This window comes from Mauremys mutica, chromosome 12 (genome assembly GCF_020497125.1).
Source record: "Mauremys mutica isolate MM-2020 ecotype Southern chromosome 12, ASM2049712v1, whole genome shotgun sequence".
Classification (NCBI taxonomy): domain Eukaryota; kingdom Metazoa; phylum Chordata; order Testudines; family Geoemydidae; genus Mauremys; species Mauremys mutica.
Genome location: NC_059083.1, coordinates 46703496 through 46709765, shown reverse-complemented (window position 1 = coordinate 46709765; position 6270 = coordinate 46703496). Strand labels below are relative to the sequence as shown.

At 41.5% G+C, this 6270-nt stretch overlaps 1 pseudogene; it reads right to left on the bottom strand.

Moving 5' to 3' along the window:
* Nucleotides 1-1060: 1060 nt before the first annotated feature.
* Nucleotides 1061-1998, bottom strand: LOC123346365 (annotated as a pseudogene).
* Nucleotides 1999-6270: the final 4272 nt, after the last annotated feature.

Genomic DNA, 6270 nt, shown 5'->3' with positions numbered 1-6270 from the left:
GATTTTATGCTTTTTATTTTTATATCTCAAAAATCCTCAAAAACGTATTAGAATATTTTCACTTTATTTTCTAATTTCAGTAAAGAGCCACCTTATTTTAAAATCCTCATGCCATTAAAAAATATTTATGATACATAATGTTTTCACCATTTTTAAAAATGTTTTTCTCCCCTTCACACCCTGTCTCAGTGCTCCTTTGTAGCGCCATCCTCCTCATTCTCTGCCCCCACTCAGCTCTGCTGAAAACCATTCCTTTATTATTTTTTTTACATTCCTGTTGTCTTCATTCATTATATACAGGTGTACTTGATTTGAAATTCATTAACAGTGTTTTTTTAAGATGCCAGAAGTAGCTATTCTCTTAGAGCCACATTGGTTAGGAGATCTTACGGGACTATAAATAGTCAAAATTCATTTTGGATCTGAAAAGCCAATTTTGACACACATAGAGGGTCCATCTTTTTAGGAAAGAGAGACTCATTTTAACAATTTTTCACTATAGAACTTTCTTTAGTACATCAAATTTGAAAATATAGAACTGCTTGGGAAAGGAAAAAAAGCAAAATTTTCTTGGAAAAGTTAACACAACTATTTTTATTTTTTTTCCTCATATTGTAAAAATCTCATAACTGCTTCTTTCCTCACCACAATCAGTACATTAGTTCTGATACACAATTTAATGGACAGATCTTTTTTTGGGGAAGTAACTGATTTAAATGAGTTCCTCATTAGTTCAAATCATTCTTAGAGGGATTTCAGACAGCAATTCTCAGTGTCAAAAGCCCAACTGGTGGAAGTCAATTAGGGGGCATGATTCCTCCCGCTGGGAACTGACCCATTTACCCTCATGGAGCTATGTCTTATTTATACCCACTGCTTTTTTTACTTACATGGAGGTTCTTGCCCTCAGTCTATAATGTGTTTGTAAGCACAGATTCTCTTGAGTGTGCAGTATTTGATCTCTTTTTACTCCACACACTTTTCACGTGCCACATATATCTGCTGTCTGATACAGTGCACAAATTAGATTTTTAACACAAATGTAAGATTGGAAGATCAATTATGTTTCTCTTTCCCTCCCCGAGAAAAGCATTCTCCTCATCAGTCTCCTGATGGCCTTCTTCATCTCGGCATTTCTCAACGTGTAGATCATCAAGTTCAGCATCGGGGTGATTACAGTGTAAATGACGGATATCACCTTGTCCAGCATGAATTCCTTGAAGGGCCGAGCATAAATGAAGATGCTGGGAATGAATTGTAAACACACGACAGTAATCTGGGTTCCACAAGTGGACAGAGCCTTGCGCTTCCCTTCCATGATACGTGTCCTGATCATGACTAAAATGACAGTGTAGGAAATCAGCAGAATGATGAATACTATTAAGAGCAGCACTCCAGCATTGAAGACCATCTGCCATTCAACCAAGTGAGTGTCGGTGCAGGCCAGTTTGATGACTTGTGGGATATCACAGTAGAAATTGTCCAGGACATTTGGACCACAGAACGGCAACTGGAGGAGCAGTCCAAGCTGAACAGCAGAATGAATCAATCCACCCAGCCATGCATTTAACACTAACACTAACAAACCCCGGTTCATGATAGTCAAGGATCTCAGTGGTTTATAGATGGCTACATATCTATCGATTGCCATTGCCAAAAGACAAAGCCCCATAGCGCCTCCAAGTGGAAGAAGAACATCTGGAGGATGCACTCATTGAATGAGATGGTTTTACTCTGGGTGAGGAGACCTGAGAGCAATTTTGGAGCATTTACTGATGATTCACTGACATCCAAGAAAGCCAAGTTGGCCAGCAGGAAGTACATGGGGGTGTGGAGCTGGTGGTCAGTGATCACAGTGGTGATGATGGTGAAGTTTCCCAGCCACGTGTTCACATAGATGATGAAGAAAACCACAAAGAGGAATCGCTGAAGATCAGGATTCTGAGTGAGACCCAAGAGGACAAATTCTATTACTGGGGTGGTGAGATTCTTCTCCATTTATTACTTGCAAAATGTGCCTGCAGAAGGAACAATGATGATAATGATTATGATGTAATCCCACTGTGTTACTGATATTAAATGAATATTAACTCCACCTTAACAAAAAAAACCACTTGCTTGGTAATTTCCTTTGTTTACTGAATTCCACACTCTCCTCAGGCCCATTTGTGAGTAACCCTGTTTCAGCAGAACATGTGAGCTCCACCAGTGGTCATCTCCAGTCCTGGGGTCCTTGGGAGTCAAGAGGAGCAGTCTACACATTGAGGCAAGCCCTCTGCTAACCACTGTCTCCATTCATCTTCCTGCAGCCCTGATGGGGCACACCTCTGACAGGCCACAGATTCCTTATGGGTCCTAGGGGTTCAGTGTAGGGAAGATTGTGGATCACAAGGAAAGCGCTTCCTCATGGGGGTCTCAGATGCTAAATGAGAGAGCTAGATCCTCACTAGATAGTCCCAAAAAAAACACGTCAATGAAATATTTGGTTTTTTGAAAAAAAAATGTGGTTAAATAATCAAAGAAATTGTATTTCCCTTATATTGAAATCCAAGTTTTCATTTCAATTTTAAACATGTTTTTTTTTCCAAATTTCAGATTCTGCATGGAATTTTTATTTTGATTGCTTTTTTGGGAAACAAATAATATTTTTCAATTTTAATAATTCTTACCTCCTTTTAGTGTTTTTCATATGTAGATCTCAAAGCACTTTACAAAGGAGGTCACTTTAATTATCCCTGGTTTAGAATTGGGAAACGGGGCACAGACGGGGAAGTGTCTGTTTGCTGTTCTCCTCACTCACTTATGCTCCTCTAAAAATAAAAGCCTATATCCAAAGATCCACCCACCCACCTCCTCCCCCTGCGATTACAATGCATATCGCTAATAGAATGTTGCAGATTTTCTGCAATAACAGTCATTACCTCACAAAACTGCTGTGCCTGTGATCTCAGAGCTGGCTGCCTCCTTATGATTGAGGATGGCGTGGGGAAGTCACATCTTAGAGATGTGCATTGCCCTTCTGACTGGAAGGTGAAGTGGCCCTAGTTCCAGAAATGACACTTTCCCAGAAATCTTTCCCATGTATCATATCTGAACAGGTGCTGAGATGAAAAAATCTCTGAAATCCCCCTGAGCTTTACTGGGTCTGATCAAGAAGTCGGTTCCCCAGAGCTTTGGGGTTCCCGTCACAAGGGGAATCCTTAACAAGTTTACAGCATATTTCATTTGGTTCATGTTTGTTTTTAGCCACTCAAACTCAACAGGCTGGGAACGTTTGCCGTGTTGACTGGTGCTGACACAAGGGGGGATATCCAGGACACAGAGGATGAACTGGGTATTCATCTGGCCTCAGAAACACTGTAAATCCCAGGACTCCTGGGTGCTCTTCCTAGCACTGAGAGATCAGTCTGATCAAGTGGTTATCGCTGGACATAGGAGTCAGGATTTGTTGGGCTTATGCAGTTCGAGAAGGGGAGGGAGGTGTAGTGGTTGGTATAAGCAGGCACGGTCATGCCAAGTCGCTCACATTCACTTTAATGTATTTGAGACAAGAGCATAGCTGAATAATCTGATATTCTTTTGGTGAGCTCTGACTTAAAGGTCAAAGTTCAATTTTGGTCTCATTTTACACTCCACAGCCAATGTACAATCAGAGTCCACAAATTTCTCCATTCCAGCTCAACAGGAAGATGGGAACGTATGGTGTCAGTGAGGGGCCTGGCATAAGCATCGCCATTTGTATGATTTTCTCCCTGATTTTGCCAGCCAGGTCAGGAGCAACAGTAATGGGATAGCTACCAGAGGTCTCTACACCTTTTTGCGTGTGTAGGCTGAGCTGATCACCCAACGACAGAGAGCAGTGCACTGAACTGACACCTGGATGTACGTAGGCAGCAGTAGGCAGTGTCAGTGAATTAGGGGCAGATTTTTAAAGAAGTTTATGCACCAAGTAAGATTTTCAAAAGCCCTGGGTGACTAAAACTCATTGATTACAAAGTGGTTAGGGCAGCTTGATTCTTTGGAAAATGCCACTAGCCCCCTAAATATCTTTAAAAATCTTACTTTTAGTCCTAGAATAGAATAGAATAAATCCACTCGTACAACAATAGAATAGAGTGGACCCAGCTGTACTAGTTTAGAATAGAATATTATAGACTAGAGAAGAATTCTGCTCCACTGGGTTGGGGGCAGGTCAATTCCAGCAAACATCCCTTCATTTAGAATTGCTCACCATTTTGCCCAGCACAACCCAAGTCTTTTGACTTCATAGGCAAGGAAGTTGCCATGGATTCCTACATAATCCATTGGCGGAAGCCCAAGTTTTAGCAGAATGTTTACAATGACAGATCCATTAATTAAGGGAAAGGACATCTCAAAGAGACTTATTTCCCAATGGTTGGCTGAGTTTTTGAAGGTCTCACACTCAACTCAACAGCATTTCTCTGTCTGTCTGTAACGCAAAAATTTTGGAATGCCACATCGGATCAATTCCAAATCTTCAGGGAAAATTTTTAGGCATCCCCTGATGATTTTAGGGGAAATCAGAAAACCAAAAGGGGAAAAATGTGGGACACATAGAGTTCCAGCCATCTGATTAGCACTGCCATAGGGACAACCACCTCTGCAATTCTCCAAAGGTCATACATGGTGCCATTAAAGCCTTTCATCATGACAATACTCCATCTCATCTCTGCCCATCTTCCCACTATAGTTTAACATCCTGACACCCGGCATGACTTGCTACAAAGACAGAAAGAAGACAAATAACTAGGAGGAGTGCTAAGGCGCAATGTGGGGGAAAGGTGGGAATGGGGTTGCGCACATGGAGGGAATGGGGGAGAAAAAGGGAGACACTAGAATGGGGGAAGGAGGATGGTGGGGGAAAAACACCTGTTGGAGGAGGATTAGGGGAAACAAGGAGCTAATGGGGGAAATGAAGGCATGCAAGGAGCCCCTATTTTATGCAATGAGGTAGGCCTAGAGAAGTCATGAAATGTGCAACCCCCCTAGTACAATGAATTACTACCCATGTATCTAGAAGACAAGAGCATATTTATGGGAAAATGGGGGAAAGAATCTAAAACCAGCTATCACTTGGAACAATGGGAAAACCTGTGGAGGAAGGCTAAAAACACATCTATATCTTAGATATAGCAGCCTTCCTGCATTTATGCTGGGAAAGCCCTAAGATATTAGGACAGTAAGAAGCCAATATTTTGGAGGAAAATAAATGTATTTTCAAGATTACTAAAGTTAGGTCACTTATGAAACCCATAGTTGCAGCCTAAAGTTGGTACTGATCCAAGGAAGGACTCATTGATAACTCAATTATTGCTAGTAGCCAGATCCGTGATAGCTCATATTTGGAGGAGAGCTCCACCGACGTTAGTGGAATGGAGAAATAAACTATGGATAATCCCTCAAATGGAGTAAATGGCAGAGATTCCCTAGATCAGTGTCAAGTAGTATAGATAATGAATCATTTCCATGTTTGAAATTTGAACCTAATGAGAATAAACATCATGATAAGAGGTTGACTTATCCTAATCAAGATTCCCCTGTTTATGCATCCAAGGATTGCATTACACAGTGTCACACCAGGAATTCATGTTCAGCTAATTATCCACCATGAACCCCAAATCTTTTTCAATCACTCCTTCCCAGGATACAGTCCCCCATCGTGTCAGTGTGGCTGTGACTGGTTGCCTGGATGGACCACACTGAGAACGCCACGCTCGGGGCAGACTGCAAGAAGTAGTCCCCCCAAACTGGTGATAAATCCTATAATTAAAGTCACCAAACCAGTATCAAAAGAGCTTCTATAGTACTATACTGGTTAACAGGAAGCCAAAGACAATCTCCTTTAAGCATTCCAGTCCTTGGCTCCTACCTAGGCAAACAGGCCTAATATAGTGAGAGGTTATTGAAAACCCTGTGCACCATACTTAAGGTTCTACCAATCCCAAAGGATCAGAAACTTACCCTCAGGTCAATATATATTTCAGATCTTACCTCAGCCTATCCTTAGTAAGCTAATTAAAATTTTATAAAGAAAAGAAAAGAAGCGAGTTATAACTGGCCCGAGGTTTCATTTTTATAGCTGAAAAAGGCTGCAAAGTGTTTTGAGCACGGCATGTGACTGAGGATCCTTCTCTGTTGAGCACAAACTGACCCACCACTTTGAAGTTGTCAAGTATCCGACGAAGTGGGTATTCACCCACGAAAGCTCATGTTCCAAAACGTCTGTTAGTCTATAAGGTGCCACAGGAC